This window comes from Balaenoptera physalus (genome assembly GCF_965194825.1).
Source record: "Balaenoptera physalus genome assembly, chromosome: X".
In the NCBI taxonomy this organism is placed as follows: domain Eukaryota; kingdom Metazoa; phylum Chordata; class Mammalia; order Artiodactyla; family Balaenopteridae; genus Balaenoptera; species Balaenoptera physalus.
Window position 1 is genome coordinate 100,543,558 of NC_138903.1, and position 19,952 is coordinate 100,563,509.

At 37.2% G+C, this 19,952-nt stretch overlaps 1 long non-coding RNA gene and 1 pseudogene across 2 annotated transcripts in view; both read right to left on the reverse strand.

Annotated features, from left to right (window-relative positions):
• LOC309652116 overlaps positions 1–19,952 on the reverse strand; it is a 122,808-nt gene that overhangs the window by 41,516 nt on the left and 61,340 nt on the right. The window lies entirely within an intron of this gene.
• LOC309652698 (SH3 domain-binding protein 5 pseudogene) lies at positions 1,418–19,188 on the reverse strand (annotated as a pseudogene). The gene has a single exon. The product of its transcript is annotated as an SH3 domain-binding protein 5 pseudogene (transcript).

Here is a 19,952-nt window from a genome sequence, read left to right on the forward strand (position 1 = left end):
TAAAATAAAGAATAAAAAATAATTATTAAGATAAAATTTTTTTTTAAGTAATAAAAAAAAGGACAAACAGAACCCTAGGACAAATGGTAAAAGCAAAGCTACACAGACAAAATCACACACAGAAGCATACACATACACACTCACAGAAAGAGAAAAAGGGAAAAAGAAATATATATCATTGCTCCCAAAGTCCACTTCCTCAATTTGGGGTGATTTGTTGTCTATTCAGGTATTCCACAGTCGCAGGGTACATCAAATTGATTGTGGAGATTTGATCCGCTGCTCCTGAGGCTTCTGGGAGAGAGTTCCCTTTCTCTTCTTTGTTTGCACAGCTCCCAGGGTTCAGCTTTGGATTTGGACCCGCCTCTGCGTGTAGGTTGCCTGAGGGTGTCTGTTCGTCACTAAGACAGAACGAGGTTAAAGGAACAGCTGCTTTGGGGGCTCTGGATCACTCAGGCTGAGGGGAGGGAGGGGTACAGATGTGGGGTGAGTCTGCGGGGGCAGAGGCCGGCATGACGTTGCACCAGCCTGAGGTGCGCCATGTGTTCTCCCTGGGAACTTGTCCCTGGATCACGGGACCCTGGCAGTGGTGGGCTGCTCAGGCTTCTGGGAGGGGAGGTGTGGAGAGTGACTTGTGCTTGCACACAGGCTTCTTGGTGGTGGCAGCAGCAGCCTTAGCATCTCATGGCCGTCTCTGGGGTCCATGGTGATAAGCTGCGGCTCATGCCCATCTCTGGAGCTCATTTAAGCGGTGCTCTTAATCCCCTCTCCTCGCACACCAGGAAACAAAGTGGTAAGAAAAAGCCTCTTGCCTCTTAGGCAGCTCCAGACTCTTTCCTGGACTCCCTTCCGGCTAGCTGTGGCACACTAGCCCCCTTCAGGCTGCGTTCACGCAGCCAACCCCAGTCCTCTCCCTGGGATCTGACCAAAGCCCGAGCCTCAGCTCCCAGCCCCCGCCCGCTCCGGCGGGTGAACAGACAAGCCTCTTGAGCTGGTGAGTGCTGGTCGGCACTGATCCTCTGTGCGGGAATCTCTCTGCTTTGCCCTCCGCACCCCTGTTGCTGCTCTCTCCTCTGTGGCTCCGAACCTCTGCCCCTCTGCCACCCACAATCTCCACCCGCGAAGTGGTTTCCTAGTGTGTGGAAACCTTTCCTCCTTCACAGCTCCCTCCCACTGGTGCAGGTCCTGTCCCTATTCTTTCTGTCTGTTTTTTCTTTTTTGTTTTGCCCTACCCAGGTACGTGGGGAGTTTCTTGCCTTTTGGGAGGTCTGAGGTCTTCTGCCAGCATTCAGTAGGTGTTCTGTAGGAGTTGTTCCACATGTAGATGTATTTCTGATGTATTTGTGGAGAGGAAGGTGATCTCCGTGTCTTACTCTTCAGCCATCTTGAAGCTCCTCCTGCTATTGTTTTTTTTCCATTTCTATTTCATTTATTTCTGCTCTGATCTTTATGATTTCTTTCCTTTTACTGACTTTGTGTTTTGTATGTTCTCCTTTCTCTAATTGCTTTAGGTGTACGTTTAGGTTTTTTATTTGAGATTTTTCTTATTTCTTGAAGTAGGATTGTATTGCTATTAAATTCCCTTTTAGAATTGCTCTGGGTGCAACCCATAACTTTAGGGTCATAGTGTTTTCATTTTCATTTGTTTCTAGGTATTCTTTGATTTCCTCTTTGATTTCTTCAGTGGCCTCTTGGTTATTTAGTAGCATATTGTTTAGCCTCAATGTGTTTGTGTTTTTTACAGTTTTTTTCCTGTAGTTGATTTCTAATCTCATAGCATTGTGGTTGCCAAAGATGCTTGATATGGTTTCAGTTTTCATAAATTCACCAAAGCTTGATTTGTGACCCAAGATGTGATCTATCCTGGAGAGTGTTCCATGTGCCCTTGAGAAGAAAGTGTATTCTGCTACTTTTGGATGGAATGTTCTATAAATATCAATTAAGTCTCTCTGGTCTAATGTGTCATTTAAGGGTTGTGTTTCCTTATTAATTTTCTGTCTGGATGATCTATCCATTGGTGTAAGTGGAGTTTTGAAGTCCCCCACTATTGTGTCGCTGTTGGTTTCCCCTTTTATGGCTGTTAAAATTTGCCTATGTATTTAGGTGCTCCTATGTTGGGTGCATAAATATTTACAATTGTTATATCTTCTTCTTGGATTGATCCCTTGATTACTATGTAGTGTCCTTCCTTCTCTCTTGTGACAGTCTTTATTTTAAAGTCTATTTTTTCTGATATTAGTATTGCTTCTTCAGCTTTCTTCTGATTTCCATTTGTATGGAATATCTTTCTCCATCCCCTCACTTTCAGTGTGTATGTGTCCCTAGGTCTGTAGTGGGTTTCTTATAGACAGTATATATATGGGTCTTGTTTTTGTATCCATTCAGCCAGTCTGTGTCTTTTGGTTGGAGAATTTATTCCATTTACATTTAAGGTAATTATCGGTATGTATGTTCCTATTACCATTTTCTTAATTGTTTTGGGTTTGTTTTTGTAGGTCTTTTTCTTCTCTTGTGTTTCCCACCTTGAGCAGTTCTTTCCCACCTAGAGAAGTGTGTAGATTTAAAATTGTGTGCTTTTCTGTTTGTTTTGACTAAAGCTACATGTTTATCTAGTCTGTGACTCAGCTATCTATTCCTTGGTACATACATATCCCAGAAAAGAGAGGGCATATGTCCACCAAAAAAACAATACCAACAGCTTCATTAGAGCTTTATTCATTGTAGACACAAACTGGCAAACTAATTCCCCATCAAGGGTATAATGTATAATTAAATGTGCTATATACAATATAATGTTAAACAGCAATGAAAATAAATAAGATACTGCTTCATTAAAATATGTGAATTAATATTACAAATATAATGTTGAGTGAAAGGAGCCACACAAAAAGTAATATATACTCTATGATACCATTTTTTATAAAATTCACAAATTGGAAAAAAAGGAGAGAAAAGTTCCCAGAATGTTGAAAATTCCTCCTTAAATATAGTCAGGAGTTAAATAATGGCAACTCCTGTGGTTGAGAAAGAAAGATTGAAATGGATGAAGTACTGGCATTGCCATATGCAAAGTATTAATAAATAAATTATTCTATGTATCATATTAGAGGAGTATAACAAAATAATATATGAACAAAGAAATTGATGATTTTTTTGGAAATTATAAAAGATTAGCTCAATCAATTCCTTATACATCACTGTGATGTTTGAGATTTACTGTGATGTCCCTGAGGTCCTGTAACTAGATCATAAGGTGCCTTCTCATTCATTAAAGAATATAAATTGTGTTCAGTGTTGCCTTACAGTGAAATGTCATTTTGTTGAAAAGGCATAATCCATATAATGTATATATGGTAATTGTCAGCTAAATAGAAGAGCAAATGAACTGAATCATCCAATTAACCATTTAGACAAGTGAAGATATATTTGGGTCAAATAAAGGTACTCAGGGTACTCAAGTTTACTCTCAGAAATCACTTAGAGGCAGTTTGCTCGCTGTGATATGAATGAGCACTTAATACTTTAAGAGTGGCCCCTTAGATGATACCCAAGGTATCTCAGCAAAGTACTGTTTCTCTATTGCTTGATTAGGATGACTAAAGGCTATAAGGAGTAATCTGCTCTGAATCTGCAGAGTATCTTACTATCATTATTAAAGTAAGATAAAAAAAAAACAAAGTTAATATTTTAATTTCTTTCATTATATTGTCTTGCTGTCTTAAGCATCTCTCAGCCCCTGTACTGTGAGGGGAAATGGTTTACTCTTTTAAAATATACCTAGGACTAAAATAGAGTCAAACAATATCCCTTTATATTTAACTATTATGCTAACTTCCAAAACTCTAAATAAATAAATAGCAAACAGAACTTAGCATATAAGATTGGATGCACGTGAAAAATAATTTGAAAAAAAATTGGCAAAAATAAATTTTAGGGAGTTATCCCCTTATATTTTCCCCAGAATTTATAGATTGCCAAAAAGTAATTATTTTATGATCGAGTTAGAGAAAATTATTTACCAGTCTTTTTACCAATCAAAATCTCATCTCCTCTCAGATTCATAGTGCTTCTGAAAAATAAATATGTTATTCTAAAATCAATTCAAGTACTATGAGATCCTTTAGGTATCTGGCTATTATGGACTAAATGCTTATGTCCCCTCAAAATTCATATGTCGAAGCCCTAACCCCACAGTGTGACGGTATTAGGAGGTGGGGCCTCTAGGAGGTAATTATGTTTAGATGAGGTCATAAATCTGTGGTTCTCATGATGGGATTAGTTGTCTTATAAGAGACCAGAGAGCTCCCTTGTTTCCACACACATTCATTCTCATATTCATTCTCTCTCTCTCTTCCTCACCCGCCTCTATGTGAGGAGATGGCAGTCAAAAACCCAGGAAGAAGTTTCTCACCAAAAATTGAATTGGCCAGCACTTTGATTTTAGACTTCCCAGCCTCCAGAGCTGTGAGAAATAAGTGTCCATTGTTTAAGTCACTCAGTTTATGGTATTTTGTTGTAGCGACACAAGAAGGTTAACCAACCTCCTATTATTGAACATTTACCTTTTAAGTATTTTTGTTCCATAAGATGTTATACCTGATATATTAGAAGGAAACGTTTTCTTGTATCTGATATTTTTCCTCGGAAAGAATTTCTTGAAAATAAATGTCTCTCTGTGAAGTTATTCATATTGTGTTAGCCTGGGTTTCTTCCAAATAGAACCTAGAACAAAGGCTTGCCTGAGGTTTGTTTTGTTGTGTTTTGTTTTTGTTTTTGTTTGGAAAGTGATCTGAGTTTGAAGGATTGATTGAGGGCCCATGGAGAATGACACCTAGTATAAAGGAAAAGCAGTAGTTGGTAGCCTAATGCTCAGGCTCACGGGGACTTCTGAAGTATCATATAGGGTGCATTTCTAAAGTTTCTGTGGCAGGATAAATGGCAAAAGCACTTATTCATTGACTCTCATCCTCTTTTGTTTGAGGGTTGTTCCATGGGGTGTTAACTCCCTCCCACTTCTTGGTCGCACATATACAATTGCTGAGGGTGCTCTCATAGGTGACCCATGCTGCAGCAACAGAGAAATCCTAGGGCCATAAATGATGTGGGAGCTTCTTGAGGCAGTTGGTGTGAAGTAGGATAAAGCCTGCACAAAACTGTTCTTGCTAGGCGTGGCTGGATTCCGAGTTGATGCTAAGATTATGTGAGGTGAAACAAGAAGTGCCTAACACTATTATGCTCTCCACTAAGTCCAATTATTCTTGAAGTTGGTGGCCAGTCACAATACCTATACAAGATTTGATACAGGAACGTTATTGGAAGAAGCTACACTCTGCTTGTTGTTACTGATTTTGAGGATATAGTTAATATCTACTCCCCCCTCCTTTACACATTCTAGATTTCTCTCATCCATGGCCAACATTTCAACAAGTCTAATTTTCTTGTCTGGAGTATGGTGGCAGCCAAGACATTTATGCCTGAGGTGTCTGAGACATTAGTTTCTTCATCTTTGTTGGGTCATGTTTGCTGTAATTACCTATTATGAATTTTTTTCCTTTACATTAATCACCATGTAAAGAAATGAATAAGTGAATCACACTCTACACTACTATCAAAAGTGAATAAGAGGGTGCATTTCCCAAACTCATCAATAATAGAAATTGTTAGTAAAAACAAAATTGCCTATACCATAGATGAAAAATAGGATCTTGTTGCTTTAATTTTGTTATTTGATTTCTATAGAATTAAACATATTTTTATATAGTTCTTGTCCTTTTGATTTAAAAAATTTTGAAAACCATATTCTTCTCCTTTTCCTATTATTCTGTTGTACATTTATCTAATTTGTATTGATGGTTAAGCCCCCAAATGTGAATGACCCTTGATAAACAGATTTGGGACAATGGCAGTTTTTTAGTGCCTTTCAAATTGTACTGGGTAGGTTGTTACTTATTTCCCTCCACCAGCTGTAAAATACAATGGTAAAACAAAGAATTCTCAACCATCAAACTTTAGTTTAAAACGCAGGATTATGGTGAGTAGAGCCCTCTTTCTATAAAAACTAAAAGGAGTGCATTTTTAAAGTGTCTACTATATTGATATTTCTGGAGTACAGTGTCATTAATTACTTGAAAATATTTTCTGGTTCTGCTTAGATAATAGAATCAAAGTATTTGAATGAGATATGTTCATGCATATTACTCTAATTTTCCTCACTAGTTATCACCAAGGTAGGATATCAATTGTGTTTGCAGGTTTATCATCTTTTTCAGCACCATTTACATTATGTGGGCTTCCTTAAAATCCATGTCATGGAACCAATTTCATTTTCTGCTCAAGAGCGCTGTTTAATTTGCATTCAATGTGTTCTGTTGTTTGGGGTTTAGGCTCTTTCAGAAAATAGTTTCAACAGAACGCTTCCTGAGGCAGGAATTCTAAGTTGCAGAATATCATTGAAAAAATTTAGACAAGTACCTGTTCATTAATTACGCCCAGTATGTAAATTAACTTTTGAGTAGAAGTTACAGAAAGGCAAATTTTGGTTCAAAACAAAGAGAATAGTTTAATAATTTTAACTGCTTAAAAATGGAGAATACTACCTCAAAGTTAGTGAGTTCTCAATCACTATCAGTGTTAAATGTCCAGAGACACAATTGTTTTAGAGGGAGATCATGCTTGGGATAAGAGGTTCACCTAAACTTATGTCTGTATAAGGATGGACTAGGCTCTACTGCATTAACAAACAGCCCTAAAATAGGCTTAGGACAACAAAAGTTTCTCACGTGCTTAAAGTCCAAGGAAGGTCGGTGGGGGTGTGCAGTTGGCCCTGCTCATCATTGTTACTTAAGGACTCTGGTTGTTGGACGTGTCATCTTGGCATGAACTTCCATTATCATTAGAGCACCAGAATGGGAAAATGGTGAATCACACAATATGTCTTAAAGCTTCCCCTATAAGTGACACTCCATTTTATTGGCCAAATAAAAACACATTGCCTAACTTCAACAGAAGCTGAGAGTGCCATCCTACCATGATGCTACAGAGAAAATTAGATTTGTAAACAGCACTAGGAGCAAACACAGTGTCCAAATATCTTCATTTTTGGAACAGTTTTGCTTCCAGATATCAGAAAGCCAATACAAGAATATAGACAGAGACTTGACTTCTCTGCATTTGGTGTCTCTATGAAAGGGTTTCATGGAAGCAAACATGTGAGTATAACCAAAAAATTAATGAATGTTTTCTGTATACTAAATACCATATTTGGAGGAATATTGTCTCTTTCAAGAATGAATGGAGATTAAAGAACCATATATAGAAACTTTGAAAAGTCAATACTGCAGGACAAGTTAAAGAGAAGACTCAGATATAAACTACTAGCAAATCCAGTTATGATGTTTCAAAGAATACTTTATCTCTTCTTATGTAGTAGAAGAAATCATGAAGTCTATATAATAGGAGCAGAACATAAAACGCTAGAATACACTGACATGAAAAACAACAGAGGGGTCAGAGTAATGGACAGGAATGGAGCCCTGGCCGCCTTGAAGAGAATCATTCAACATATTTCTCTAATCTGTCTACTTATTTTCATACTATCACCATTCAAGTCCAAGTCACCATAGTCCCTCATTTGAACTATTTCAATAGTCTCCTAATTGGTTGCCCTGCCATCTCTTTTACTACCCCAACTAATCTTATTTCCAAAATGCAAACATACTGATATTTTTAAAATATAAATATTATTTTTTCACTCCTTTCTTAACACACTTCAGGGCTTCAAACTGCACTAGAAAACACAGACAAACACGCAATCTTTACCATAGCCTACAAGGGACTAAATGATCTTGCCTTTATCTACCTCTCCAAACCCATCCCATGCCAATGGGAGGTATACTCATTCCACCAAGCCAAACGATGCGGTGTTAGAGGAGAATAATATGTATTCTCTGGAGGAGATATCTTGAAGATGAAGGTGCTCATACCTGATTCATGTCTGAAAAATCCAAAGCAGAAAGACTGGATGTGACTTGTAGGGTAGAAGAACAAAAATACACGGTTGTTTGGAAATAGCTCACACCTTTGGGGATTGGCTTCTATAACTAGGTGTGTGCTTCTCATGTTTCCCATAAGGTAACTGTGGATCCCACAGAAGGAGCTCAGCTTGGGTCATCCTGTAAAATACCTGTAGGGGCAAAGTGGTTCAAAATGTAAAGGTACTATGTGTTTTTCCTCTCTCTGGCTGCTTTTACAATTAAGAAAAAAATCTCTGGGTTTCAGCAGGTTTTCTATGCTGAACCTATATGTAGTTTTCTTTGTGTTTATCCTGCTTGAGGTAGCACATCCTGAATCTGTAAGCTGGTATTACCTCTCAATTTTGGAAATTCTTAGGCATTGTTTCTGCAAGTGTTGCTTCTGCCTCGTTTTCTGATTGTTCTCCTTGTGATGCCAGTTACATGTATGTCAGAATTCTTCCCCATGTCTTGTATGTTTCTTGTGCTCTTTTCTGTTATTTGCCTCTCAGTGCTTCAGTATAGTTTCTCCTCAATCCTCACACATATTTTGTTTCTTCTCTCTTCATCTCTAATATGCTATAAAACCCATCCATTCTTATTTTTAATTATTTTCTCATTCTAGAATTTCTATTTGATTATTTTTTTCAGTTCCTAGTTCTCTGCTGAATTCTTCACCTTGCCACTAAATTTCTTACACTGTTAAATAAGAACTACAATATCCAGATTTTGCATGTTTGTTTATATAGTTGATTTTTCTTAATTTTTAGTCAATGTTGTTAGTTTTTGCATACTTTAGTGTTTTAAATTGAGTGCTGTTTATTGTGTATGACAAAATAGTTGAGATTATTTGAAGCTCTGGAAATTGTTATGTTCTAGGGATAATTTAATTTTGCTTCTGGCATGCAGTTAAGCTAAGGGCAGATTATTTTATACCAATCAGGAATTTATCTGATTTAAAGTTGGCTTTAGTTTTTGTGAGGGCTGGTCTATTTCAAGTTCACCCTTACTCTTAGTATATAACCCTTCAGAGTCCCAACTTAAAGCCTTAGATATTTACTGGGGTTCCTCCTCCTTCTTAGGTTTCAAATTCCAATTTTTTTCCCTCCAGATCTGACATATTGTGAATAGTTCTCTTACATTTTCAGTCTCTCATTCACTGCATGTGAATGGACAAATGCTTTGAAAGGAAAAGCGACGCCAAATCAGTCTCACCCTCTTGGTTTCCCTTCTGTTAGAGATCTTGTCTTCACAAGTGCATATCATCTTGGTAGGTTTCATTGCATTCAAACAAATGTTATTTCACATGTTATCCAGATTTTCTAGTTTTCTCAGGAGTATTATTGGTCTAAAACCAAGTAGCTCACCATTGCTTGAAGTGGTACAATTGCTATAAAACTTCTATATCTAATATTCCAGTTGATTCAATAATTAAAACTTATCTTTGCCTTAGACTGAATATTTGTATCTCCCCCCATGTCCAGATTTCACACATTTGTTTATATAGTTGATTTTTCTTAGTTTTTAGTCAATGTTGTTACTTTTTGCATGCTTTATTTTTTTAAATTGAATGCTGAAATCCTAACCTCCAGCATGATTGTATTATGAGATGGGGCCTTTGGGAGGTAATTAGGTCATGAAGAAGGAGTCTTCAATAATGGGATTAGTACCCTTTTAAAACAGACCCCAGAGAGCTCCCTTGCCCTTTCTGCCCTGTGAAAACAAAACAAAAAGATGGCCATCCTTGAACCAAGAAGTGGGTCCTTACCAGACACCAGATCTGCTGGTGACGTGATCTTGGACTTCCCAGCCTGCAGGACTGTGAGAAAGAAATTTCTGTTGTTTGTAAGCCACACAGTCTATAGTACTCTGTTATAGCAGCCTGAATGAACTAAGACGTTCTTGGTACTAATTATAAATATTTGCATAACACATTTAAGAAAAAACAATTTATTTTAATATTTAAAGCTATGCAATCACTTTGGCATATAAAGTTCCACTCGAAATTAATTGCCATAATTATCTATTGTAGATTAATGCAACCCCAGATATCCTCAGAAATCTGTGCTGTAGACAGAAGCATTAATTTGCTTTTAGCTACTGAACTGTGAATAACAGATCTTATTCATAAATTATGGCCACTAAAAGTAATACTATTTTTGTTTTTTTCTGCCACTCTGAAAATCATTTCAAATTGCTTTGGTAGTTTGTGCTTCCTTAAATTAAGGTATCTTCCTTGGCTATCACTATTTAAATAACTAGGGGTTATTTATTTACTGGTTGATTTACCGATACATTTAATCATTCAAATGTTTATTGACCATCAACTTTGCATTATGTGCATTTCTAGGATGCTGTGTATACAGTAGAGAGTGAGACAGGTAAAGAACTAAAATGCAATAAAGTTAAAGCCATAATTGAGAAATGTGTGTATTGTAAAAGGAGCAAAGAAAAAGAGACTAACTCTGTCTGTGCAAGTCAACAAAAGATTCACAGCGTATTGCTAGCCTTTGAACTGAGCCTTGAAAAATCATTAGGAGTTTTCAAGTCTGATGAGTCCTATGGGATCACATAAAGTGGTTACTAAGTCATTCCATGAGAGATCTTGAAATGATTATTAGCAGCTTAGCATGTGAAAAGGGCCCAAAGCTGGAGAAAGACTAACACTGAAGAATTCCAACCAATTCAGCATGACTAGAACTTGAGGGTTGGATAGTGATGGTGGCAGTGAGCAGAAAAATGGTGGGAAATAAGACGAGAGAGAAAAACTTGAGTACGATGGGTGTTAAAGGCCATGGTAGCAAGTTTGGCCTTCATTTTGTAGGAAGCGGATAGCCATTTAAATGTTTTAAACTGAATTCTGGTTGCATCATAGAGAATGGTTTGGAAAGGGGCAAGACTTGGAGGCATGGAAGCCAGGAAGCCAGGAGACTATTGCAGTGATCTAGGTGAGAGCCAGGGAGGAGGAATGGAGAGGGGAGATGATGAGCTCACTGCTATCTGTGTTCTATATTACCTCTGCTTCTATCCTTACTCCTTCTCCTTTTCTCATTCATAACTAGAATCCATGAGGCTACCCCCTTTCCAATAATTTATTTTATTATTTTCAATATTTAACTGGCAATCATATTTCTATTTTGTTCTCTCAAAGTAATTCCTATCACAATACTTCTTTTCAAATACCCAACTTCACTGAAAGAAGATTCTTGTTTATATTTTGCTAAATTTTAAATATTTTAACTATCTAACTTTAAATAATGTTCACTCACATTGAACAACACAGATTTTATAAAGAGTTTTATGAAGTGGATGCCTCACAAATATATTCCAACTATGGTGAGGCTTAATTTTATCAATATATGTTTAGTCCTGCAATATGAATACAATTAGTTTTTCTCTCTCTCAGTCACAGATATATTTCACATAGAGGATATTCCAAAGTCATCTTACAATATGAACCAGAGAAATAAATTCATTTGATGGAAGAATCAGATTGTACTCAAAAGGGAAACAATAAATGACCCAAAGAGGGGGAAAAAAGCTTTCATTTTTTAAGAATGTCATTTATCAACTCATTAATTATATTAATAACTTAAATTTGTAAGAGACTTTACACTTTTAAATGGTTTCACATTCATTTTCCAATTTTAATTAAAAGAAGAACAGTTGTAAAAATTTAGTTAATAATGTGACATTATGGGTCTTAATGTGGAGTTAATATCCATTATTTTCAGGATTCTTTAATTTGTTTAATTATTAGGGAGACACTTGCTGAGTACCTACTATGTGTTCATGATTATTTTAAATGCACTGGCAAACAGTAATGGATTTATACAGAGTCCCCTCCTTAATTATCTTACAATTCTATTTTCCCACTGGGGAAGTACAAATGGTTGAATAAACATATCATTTAGTGTTAGCAAGGACAATAGTGTGAATATCTAGAGACACACTTTTTATTAAGTTTGGGAGTTTGAGTCTAGAAAAAGTCTAGATTTATATTATAGCTTTTCATTTCTAAGCAACGCCTTGAAAAAATAATCCTCCACAATTTTAAGGGAACTGCTTTAATTTTAGTGTATAATGTCGTCAAGAGAGAGTTTTACTATATTACATTATATACGACAATGTATTTTATTTCTAAACTAGTAACATTCTAAACTAATAACACTAAGCATTATGCTTAGTGGAAATATTAGCTTTCATATTGCAGACAGAACTTGTTCTGTTCAGGGACTGATTAACCAAGTATGGTTTTCTTATGAACTTTTATTGCCTTAATTCTGGCCATATTCCTAATTCTTATTATTTCTACTACCAGATGGATGAAAAAGAGAAAAGTTTTAAGAAGTCAGTTGTATTGCATGCCTTTCCAATGTCTTCTTATATTTTTACTCTAAACAATGCATATTCCAGTGAGGAGTGAAAGGATTTGCGAGCATAGGGGTCCTCATCTGCTGCCACCTGTGAAAATCGGCATTAATCTTTAAATTCTTTCCCTGTTTCCCGAAAAACATTGACAAAGTTAATCATACACAAAGTTAATTAGAATTGAGTTCTACTAAAAAATCGCATCATCTTCAGCAATTCTCTGTACCGCCAGAAGATGCAGTTTAGACAGAATGACTGCACCTGATGCTTATCGAAGTAATTGAAAACTGGGGGCGGGGGGGGTGTTATTTTAAATTTAATCATTTTTAAGTTCCAGCTTTGGAGTATGCTATGAATTGAATTGTGTAACACAACAAGATATGCTGAAGCTGTAACCTCCAGTGCCTATGAATGTGACCTTATTTGGAAATAGGGTCTTTGCAGATATAATCAAGTAAATATTCGATCATTAGGGGTGGGCCCTATCAATATGACTGGTGTCTTTATAAGAAGAAGAGGAGAGACACAGACATGGACGTACAGGGAGAATGCTATATGAAGACAGAGACAGTAATGGGAGTGATAGAGCTGAAAGACAAGGGTTTTCAGGACCCGTGGATTGCTGGCCACGAGCGGAAGGCAAGGAAGTATTCTACCCAGAGTACCAGAGGGAGCATGGCCCTGTTGACAGCTTAATTTCAGGCTTACAGCCTCCAGAAGGGTAAGAGGATAAATTTCTGTTGCTTTAAGCCATCTGGTTTGTGTACTTTGTTAAAGTAGCCACACAAAACTAATATAGAGCGTAAGCACATTATTTTCTTCAAGAGAATAAAGAGCATACAGGCATGTAACGCCAAGTTCACAGGGTTGGATGGGGCCAAGAGGTAGGTGCTTAATAGCGGTCAGTAACTCTGTGCTTCTAAGACATAGTCTGGTTCAAGTAAAGGAATGATTGTTGTTTTCTAATTAGCTGCAAGGAGGTGCATGCTCCTTTTTTTCCTGACTCACTTTTTTTTTAAAGTAAACTTTTCACTTTAAAATAATTGTAGATTCACATCAATCGAAATATTTGGATACTACTGTATTTCCCTGGATTTCATAAAGGAAGAGATCAAAGACTTAAGCAAAAAGATACATCTGATCTCATTATGTGAGACTCTTAAATTTAAAATAATGATTAAAGAGGAGTGAATGTTATCACAAATGGAGTTATGACTGATTATGAATAATAATATGAAGGAAGAAAAAAGCACCCAAAGCAGTCACTGAAACTGCAAATGAAGCTTTCTGTTGAACCTAGATTTGTAAAGTGTCGTGATTGTATCGAAGAAGACTTTGAGAAGAGTGTTTAGGCAGGTGATGGCCAAAATGAACTGAATTTGGGGAAAAGGATATAATATCGATGGGTGACAAGAAGATCTTATTGTTAAAGCTCTCTTCTGCTCTTTCAACACTAATCATCATTGAAGAGCATTTTAAAATGTCATTAAAAGTAATTGAAAGAAACGTGTGTATAAGGTGAGAAAGCATTTATCTGCTCTGAACAAATCTGTCAGTGAAATCACCAAACTTCACTTTTTATCAGGAATCATGGGGAAATATATAGATGTTGTCCACTTTTAGAGTATAATTGATTAAAGCAGTGATATTTAGCCTAGAACATAAAAAGAAGGCCTAACAGTTTTTAAAAACCTTGGAATTTGGGGTGACATCAGAAAATGGCAGAGTAGGAAGCTCCAGGCTCTTGTTCTCCCACAGAAATAATTATTTTTTTTAAAAAAACTAAGTACTGGCTAAAATAACTTCATAGGAGTCCTAAAAAATAAATGATGATCAGATATATGATATACGATTTCATATGATATCAGATAAATGATTTGCAAATGTTGTCTTTTCACTATTATAATGTCATTTGATGCACAAAAGCTTTTAATTTTAATGAAGTCTAGTTTATTTTTTTTACTGATTGCATGTGCTTTAAGTGTCTTTGGCACCTATAGTGACAATAAATTTTAAAGTGCAATTTCTTGTCACATTACCACCAATCTTCACACTAGAGGCTTATTTACCTAAGTTCCTATTACCTAATACATCATACCCAGCTTTCAACAAAAAACTACAAAGCATATTGAGAGGCAAGTAAAAAACATGCTCTGAAGAGGCAAAGCAACATCAGAAGTAGATTCAGATATGGCAGAGACATTGAAATTATCATACTGAGAATTTTAAATACTTATGATTAAAATGTTAATGGCTGTAATGGAAAAAATAGAAAGCATGCAAGAACAGATGGATAATGTAAGCAGAGACATATAAAATCTAAGAGAGAATCCATAGGAAATGCCATAAATCAAAAACGCTGTAACAGAAATGAATAATGCCTTTGTTGAGCTCATCAGGAGACTGGAAATAGCTGAGAAAATAATCAGTGTGCTTTAAGATATGTCAATAGAAATTTCCTAAACTGAAATACAAATAAAAAAATAATTGAGAAACAGATCATCCAAGACATATGGAACAATTTTAAAAGATATGACATATGCATAATTAGAGTGCCAAAATGAGAAGAGAGAATATAGCAGAGGAAGTATTTGAGATAATTGTAACTAAAATTAATGACAGACACCAAACTGAAGATCAAGAAGTCTCAGAGAACACCAAGAAGAATAAATACCAAAAGTACCAGACATAGATATATCATATTCAAAACTTCAAAAAGCAAATACAAAGAGAACAACTTGAAAGAGGTTGGCTGGGGTGAGGGTGAGGAGGAGACATGATATTTCTATAGAGACAAGAATTACAGAAGGCTTCTCATTAGAGACCAAGAAAGCAAGAAGAGAGAGTACAATAAAATATTTAAAGTGTTGAAAGAAATAAACTACTAAACAAGAATTCAATATCCTAGTTCTGTGGAAAATGCCAATGGTAATTTGATAGGCATTGCATTGAATCTGTAGATTGCCTTGGGTAGTATACTCATTTTAACAATATTGATTCTTCCAATCCAAGAACGAGTTATATCTTGCTATCTGTTTGTGTCATCTTCTATTTCTTTCTTCAGTGTCTCATAGCTCTCAATGTCACTGAAACTTCATTAGTGCAATTTAGAGGAAGTGCTTAAGATTTGGCATACAGTAAGTCCCCTACATACGAACCTTCAAGTTGCGAACTTTCAAAGATGAGAATGTGCGTTCGCATGTCCGGTCACCTAAGTTAGTTCACATGTCTGGCGTACATTGTCATGTGCGTGCATCCTCTACAAGTGGTTGTGTTTTTGTGTACTTTACAGTACTGTATAGACTACAGTAGTATAGTATCTTTATTTCAAGCCCAGGATGTGTGGAAGCAAGCGTAAAAGCAGCGGTGATGTAGCTGGTACTGTACTGTACTTTTCAAGGTACTGTAGTGTAAAGATTAAAAATATTCTCTTTATTTTTTGTGTTTGTTTTTTATGTATTATTTGTGTGAAAAGTCTAAATCTATTACAGTACAGTATTACATAGCCAATTGTGTTAGTTGGGTACCTAGGCTAACTTTATCGGACTTATGAACAAATTGGACTTACAAACTGTGCTCTTGGAAGGGAACTGGTTGGTATGTAGGGGACTTACATACATATTAAGTGATAAGTGGCACAATGTTTTCCATACAGTTTCATGTATAAATATTGATATGCACTTGGGCCAGAGCTGTGATGGATCAGCCGATCTGCACCATTTTTATGTCAGGGATGATCCCGTCTCTGCCCTTTGAGCACTGGAGGGACAGTTGCCTCATTTCATCCTCCAAGGCGCGGCCCTTGCGGGGAGGGGCTGCTTTGGATCTTGCCATGGCACTGCTTGCTGACGTCCCGGTGGTTGGCTTTGTCACTCGTTTTATTCCCTGCCCCTTTTGCCCTGTCATCTCACTCTACCTCACACTTGGGGAAGGAGGTCCTGCTGCATTTGCCGAGCGCCAGGAACATCATCACGAACTCTGACGGACACGGGGCTGGGCAGGTGGTCCAGGCTGCCGGGCCTCACAGCCGTGGGGGTCTGGTCAGTGGTCGGGTATCTCAGACTGGCTCCTGGGTCCTGAGCTGAAGCTGGACACAGACTGGGTTTCCGAGTCATTTTCAGCCACAGAGGTGCTACAGTTGTCATCTCCAGAAGCCTCGGTGGCCACAGAAACGACATCCAGCTCGGCCTTGCACCCCGACAGGTTCTCTGTGGTCGCGCTGCCACCTTTGGCCCTGACACCGCGGCTGCGAGGCCCCAGTCGCACTGGCGCGCTGCTGCTCGTGCATCTTGTCCGAGATCGTCTCCTGGTTCCTCAGGGCCATCTTGTATTCGCCCTTCACCATGACAGCTTGGCCTGCAGGTCGTCCACTGTCTTCTCGAGTTTGTTCTCCAGCTGCCGCAGGCGGTCCGTGGCCGTGTTGTACCTGGTCGCAGGCTCCTTGTGCTCCAGCTAACTCTTCAGTCTTGCTCAGCTCCGCCTCCATGACCCTCTGCGTGGCTGACTCAGCATCTCCTGCGAGGCCGAGTCGAGCTGCCGCTTGTCATCCTCCAGCAGGCACTGCTCGGCCAGCGGGATAGTCTCCTGCGTGGTTCTCAGAGCTCCCAGCTGAGCCAGCCTCGCCACCTTCCGCACCTCCCGGTAGGGCTTCGGATCTTCCACGGCTTTGCGAATTTTCTTCACCAGCTTGTCCAGTTTCACTGTCGCTTCTACCAGAATAGAGCGGAACTTGTGACCGATGTCCTCAAGTTCAGTTTCGCGTCTTTTGATATCATCTGTGGATTGATTGAATGTCTTCAGTTCTCCCTGGATCCGGGGGTCCACCTTCCTCCTCCTCCCGCCCCGGCTCCATCCCCTCCTTCTCTTCCTCGGAGTACGAGTCCCCCTTTGGAGGGACCGCGGGGAGTGGTGGCCGCGGGCTCCCCCCCACCCCGGCGCTGTCAGGAGGCACTGCTGGCTTGTGTAGTTTTAAAGAACAGCAAGAACCACAGGGCCAAAAAAAAAGTAAGCAAAACAAGAGTGTCAGGAAAGGAAGATGGACAGACATATAAGAACGAGATTACGTAGAACTTCACAAGCCATAAGATATTTGGATTATATTCTAAATCTGAAGGGAAACCATGACTCTAGATACTCTAATTTATATTCTTTTTTTTTTTTGCTAATACATTACTGAGGGTAAATTTATGTAGAGTGAAATACACAAATCTTAAGTATACATATCAATTAATATTTACAAATATATATGCCTTACTCTCAGACCAAATAAAGAACATTTCCATTACACCCAAAAAGGTCCCTCACAAATATTTCCAGTCAGTACCTTTGCCCTGCTACCCTCTACCACCATGCAGACAAATGACTATTCTAATCTCTATCACCAAAGATTGATTTTTAATGTCAACACGATACATTGACAAGCTGTAAGATACACATGATGTTTATGTCCCTACACATGCTGAATGAAATAATAAGATGCAGATGGGGTGGGAGACAAAATTATGGATATCAGGGAGAAAGCACTGCCCAAGAGATATCTGAAATTCTTCCATAGCCTGATTAGAAGATGGAAAGAGTCTTGAAGTATATGAATACCTTCTTTATCTAATTTGCTCATATTAGTAATTTCTTTACCTCACTACATTACAATCTGACTTCTTGTTTCCTGATAAATTAGTTTCAAATTTATAACCGATTGGAAATTGGACTTCTTTATTTGATATTTGGAGTTTTTCAGAAGAAAGCCACTTTATTTTACTCTGTGTAGAAATCAATATCAGAAATAGCAATATTAGAAATATCATTCTATTAAATCAGATAGGATTTTGTAAATGGCAAGGCCCATCTTCGAGCTCTGAAAATGATTATTTCACAGAAATGATAGAAGCAACAAAAATCACTAATTCTTTTCTACTTAAAGATTAACCTTACTAAAATAATATAACTGTCAGGGAAAGCGTGATTCATTTGATTTAATCTCAGGTATATTAGTGGGGGAATTTAGAGGCATGCTTTTAGAGCTTATTGTTGCAATTTAGTATCCCAAAGGATCTCAGAATCACCAAAGTTAATTTTCAGGAACAGCTTCTAGGGGATTTTTTTTCTTGTATGATATCTTTTTTAAACTTGATTTCAGCTCACTGGGAAAAAGTAAGTGGTTCTAAATAATGGGTGGTAATTATTACTGAAGTTATTTAGAAATGCCTTGAAATATACAGAGAAAACATGAGCATATCAAATAAATATAGCTTTTACTTAGCATCTGTATGGTTGGATCCTTAGTTCTGGTTCAGTGACTTTGTGACAATAACATTTTATCCTTAATCAAAAAGAAAATTTATCTCAAAATCTCCATTTTAGGTCAGAATGAAAAGGAAAAAGCATGTAGATGGCTACTTGTATAGAACACAGTGTAGCCAGTGTCATCTTCCTTTTCCACTTGGAAGCAACAACTCACGCATGGTAATTACAGACATATCTTATTGAACAAACCTAACAGATGAACATATTAGCTGAAAGAGGGTGAATCAAGGTCACTTTAGAATCACCTCATACAATAATCTCTTAATTTTCCGGTATTCCTTTAATATGGACTTGCTAGTAAACAACATCTACGAAACATTAAGAAATTTGAAGTGAACTCTGGGCAATTTCAGATAATATATTTTATAATGCTTTATTTGTATTTTAGTGTGAAACATTTTATTACTTATAATTTATGAAAAAAAAATTCTAAAAAGAGCACTGTTTACCCAACACACAGCATACAATATACCAAATTATGAGTACCTTTGAATCCCTTTGTGTACCCTTTGATCATACTCCTCTCTCTCCTTTCCTCTCAGAGATAATGGCTGTTCTAAATATTATTCATAATTGCTTTGATTTTTATTTTAATTTTGCCATGTGAATATGTATCCCAAAACATTATACTCTTTTTCATGTATGTAAATTGTAGAAATAGGATCAGACTATATGTATTCTTCTGCAACTCACTTTGTTCATTCAACTTTATGAGATTCACCCACATTGAGACATACATCTGTAGGTCTTTCAATTTCACTGCTATGTTGTTTTCCATTGTATGAATATATTTGAATTTATTTATCAGTGTTGATCTTTATGTAAGTTTGGATGTCTCCAGTGTTTTGTTTCTAACATCACTGCCATGCACGTTCTTCTGCATGCCACATTGTCTTTATATGTGAGAGCGTCTCAAAGGTCTATATCTACAAATGGAATTGTTACATAGAAAGATATGTGCATCATCAACTTTACTAGATAAGGTTAAATATCATTTTTTCCAAAATGGCTCTAATAATTTATACTCCCACAAGCACTGCATTAGAGTTCTAGAAATTCTACATCCTCACAACTCAACAGCAATGTCAGATTTTTCATATTTGCCTATGTGGTGGGTGTGAAATGGTACGATTTCAATATACACTTTCCAGGTTATTTAATAAGTGTATGCATCTATTCATAGAACTTTATTGTCCATTTCTTTTCCCTATTCCTGAAATGCCTGTTCAAGTCTTTTGACCTTTTATCTCTATTAGATTGTTTATATTT